The sequence below is a fragment of the Nicotiana tomentosiformis genome, chromosome 8 (genome assembly GCF_000390325.3).
Source record: "Nicotiana tomentosiformis chromosome 8, ASM39032v3, whole genome shotgun sequence".
NCBI classification, from domain to species: domain Eukaryota; kingdom Viridiplantae; phylum Streptophyta; class Magnoliopsida; order Solanales; family Solanaceae; genus Nicotiana; species Nicotiana tomentosiformis.
The window spans coordinates 141,880,286-141,884,683 of NC_090819.1; positions in this window are offsets into that span (position 1 = coordinate 141,880,286).

Consider the following 4,398-nt stretch of genomic DNA (forward strand, 5'->3'; position numbering starts at 1 on the left):
TTTAGGCCCACTTAGGCCCGGGACCGTTAGTTCGTGGTCCCGGTCCCGAGCCGGTTTCAGCAATAAGCTCGCGAAGCCCGGGACCGTTTAGGACCGGACCGCATAGGACCGGCCAACTTAGGACCGGGACCGCGAAGCCCACTTAGGACCGGGCCCGACCCACTTGCCACCCTTAGTCTGCAGGAAACACATCCGGAAAATCTCGCACCGCTAGAATAGAATCATAGTAGGGGTCTCAGCACTAACATCCCTCACAAAGACCAAATAAGATAAACAACCCTTCCCAACCATCCATTGGGCCTTCAAGTATGAAATCACTCTACTAGGAACATAGTCTAAAGAACCTCGCCACTCAATCCGTGGCAACCCCGGCATCGTCAACATCATAGTCTTAGCGTGATAGCCCAAAATAGCATGACATGGAGACAACCAATCCATACCCAATATCGTATTAAAATAAACCATACTAAGCAGCAAGAGATCAACTCTAGTCTCCAATCCCCCAATAGTCACTACACATGACCGGTATACCCGGTCCACAACAATAATATCACCCACCGGCATAGATACATAAACAAATGAAAATTAAGACTCACGGGGCATATCCAAATAATGAGCAAAATACGATGATACATATGAATAGGTGGAACCAGTGGGTCAAATAATACAGAAGCATCTCGGTGACATTTGGAGACAATACCTGTGATCACTGTGTCTGAAGCAATAACATCTGGTCTGGCAGGGAGTGCATAGAAACGGGCCTGACCGCCACCTGATCGCCCTCTCCCTCTAGGGCGACCCCTAGCTGACTGAGCTCCACCCCGAACTGGCTAGGCGGGTGGTGAAGTAACTGGTGCCGAAGTCGAAGGATGACTCCTCTACTGAGATGAACCTCCCAAAAGACGGGTACAATGCCTCTTGATATCACCCAAATCTCCACACTCAAAGCAGCATCTCCCTGCAAATGGCGGTGGGGACTGAAAGGAGCCCCGAGCACTGGGATAACTGCTAGAAGGACCTGACATAGATGAACCCTGAGCTAATGGTGCATGAGACGAACTCTAAGCTGGAATGGCACTGAGAGATGAGTGACCCTGCTGAGAACTCTGAGAATCATGGTCAGATGATGCACCACGGTGAACTGGACGAGCCATCTAAGCATGCCTATAGGGACAACCCCTGTCGTGGTGTAACTGACCTCCAGAAGGAACACCACCAAACTACCTGATCCACGAGATCTCTTGGCTTCCCTCTCAACCCACTCCTGGCTGCGGACCAACTCTATCTGCCGAGTAATGTCAACAACCTCATAAAAGTAGCACCAGACACTCTCTCTCTAGTCATAAGCACCCGCAGCTGAAATGTGAGGCCATCAATGAACCTCCTAATCCTTTTCCTATCAGTGGGAATCAACCAAACCACATGACGGGCTAACTCAGAAAATCTCATCTCGTACTGCATCACAGTCATATCCTCCTGACATAACTGTTCAAACTGTATGCGCGGCTCCTCTCTGTGAGACTGCGGCACATACTTCTCCAATAAGAGAATGGAGAAATCTTTACATGTAAGTGGCGCTGCACCGACCAGCCTACGCCTCTCGTAATCCTCCCACAAGGTGAAGGCAGCTCCAGTAAACTGAAAAGTAGTGAACAAGACCCCACTGGTCTCCAGAATACCTGTTGTACAGAGGATCCTATGACATCTGTCTAAGAAACCCTGGGCATCCTCCACCTCTATACCACTAAAAGATGGAGGCTGGAGTTTCCCAAACCTCTCCAATCTCCGATGCTCATCGTCAGACATAACAGGAACCACACGGGCTTGAGCAGCTGCAACCGGCTGGGCTGGTAGTGCCCCCAATATCTGAAGTCCCTGTACCACCTGATCTGGAGTATGGGCAATAGGGGTATGAATACCTCCCCTAGCCTGAGAAGTGGCAAGTCGGCCTGAGCCAAAACCACCTGAGCAAGGCCGGTGCAAACTGTCAGAATCTGAGCTAAGACCTCATAATGGCCTCGAATCACAATGGGCACAGGTGGTATCTGAGCTGGTCCCACAGGCTCATCCACAACTGAAATCTGCTCCTGAACTGGGGAAACTGGTGTATCTGTAGGTGCCGCCCTAGCTGCTGTGCGAGCTGCACCTCTACCCCTACTACGGCCTCTACCGCGACCTCGGCCTCTCGCTACCCTGACTGGTGGTACTGATGGTTATCCATCATGCCCAGTAGTACATGTTCTCACCATCTGTGAGAGAATAAAACAACAGAAGTTTAGTTACTAGAATCAACATATTCGCACGACAAGAATTCAAGAATGTGAAGTTTCCTAAGGTTTCGGCAGCCTCTTAAAGATAAGTACAGACGTCTCCGTACCGATCCGCAAGACTCTACTAAACTTGATCATGACTCGTGAGACCTATGTCACCTAGGCTCTGATGCCAGTTTATCACGACCAAAAATTCAACCGTCATGATGGCGCCTATCGTGGAACTAGGCAAGCCACAACTCAATATCTCAACACAGTAAAATGTTTGAACATAAAGACGGAGGCAATTTAATAATCAAGGAAGGCCCTTTTTATGAAAATAGAAATCTCCAAAATACGATACAATCCAACCCAAAGCCGGGGTGTCACAGAGTACATGAACGTCTAAACTAGAATACAGTCCACTACTGTGTTAGGAAATAAAAACTGAAATACAGATAGAGATAAAGAAGGAGATTCAAGGTATGCGAATGCCATGCGGCTACCTCGATAGTCTCCGGGATCTGGCTCCTCAATCAACATCCGCCGTGACCATAAATGCCTGAATCTGCATACGAGGTGAAGGGAGTAATGTGAGTACAACCAACTCAGTAAGTAACAAGTCCAACCTTTGGACTGAAAGGTAGTGAAAAACTCAACCGGTACATTTAAAAATAGAAATAAATGTGCAGAAACGTAGGCATGCTTTCAAATTAAATAGATAGTTTAAAACAATAAAGTAGATAAAGTCTGGACAATGTGAAGAATATAACTCTTCTACTTCTACATGCCAATGCACATGCTATATGTGATGCACTATGCTGACAGCCTCATGTGCTCACGCCCTCCAATGCTCAACCGCTCGGTACTATATATGACCCATACGGCCCAGGGAAGATCCATCCCAGAATATATACATCACTGACCATCAGTCACCCAGTACCGAGGAAGGCCAATCTGACCCATGGAGAAGATCCATCTCTAGGTATCAAATGCTTTGGACAAGATCTATGTCCGGGGAAGATCCATCCCTTAATAATATTAACTGCGCTCACTGGGGTGTGTACAAACTCCGGAGGGGCTCCTACAGCCCAAGCGCTATCATAAAATTAGTATAACCGTTGTGGCATGCAGCCTGATCCCATAAATATCACTCATAATCAGGCTCTAGGCCTCACTCAGTCATCAATCTCTCCAGTCTCACTCACGGGCTCACAATGTCATGAAAACTAGCCCAAAATAATGATATGATATATCAATAAAAAACAACTGAGACTGAGATATGATATGACATGAATGAATATGACTAACTACGTAATATCAATGAAATCGGTAAAGAGACAGCAAGAAACGACCACTATGGGTCCCAGCAGTACCGACACTAAGCCCAAACATGATATATAGCATGATTGACAGCTCAATTACTTTATCACATGATGAAAACACGGATATAAATAATATAGAATCGATATACGGTGCAATGGAATCAACCAGGTCATAATTCTCACGGTGCACGCCCGTCACTTGGCATGTGCGTCACCTCAATATCAACCATATAACACAAAATTCGGGGTTTAGAACCCTCAAAACCAAGTTTGAAAGTGTTACTTACCTCAATCCGGGAAAATCTCTACTCTAAAATGCATTTGCCTCTCAAATCGGTCTCCAAACGTCCCGAATCTTGCCACAAGTAGTACAATACAATCAATATAGGCTAAATGGATCAATTCCACAAGAAAAGTACTAAATTATAGCCAAATTTTGAAATCGGCTCAAACCCGTCCCCCGGGCCCACGTCTCTAAATCCAACAAATGTCACAAAACCCAAAAGCCCATTCACTCACGAGTCTAACCATACCAAATTTATCAAAATCCTACCTCAAATGGCCATTCAAAACCCAAAACTTAACTCTCCAAATCCCTAGCCTCAAACCCCCAAATTTCACCTCAAAAACTCACCAACTAGGTGTAAAATCAGTGGGAAAACGTAATCATTGAAGAAAAATGGACACAAGGATCTTACCTCAAGAATTCCCCCGAAAATACCCTCTCAAAATCTCCAAATTCCGAGCTTTAAATGTTAGAAATGGTGAAACAAATCTCGAAACGTCGTATTTATATGTTTTGCCCAGGCTTTTCGCACATGCGG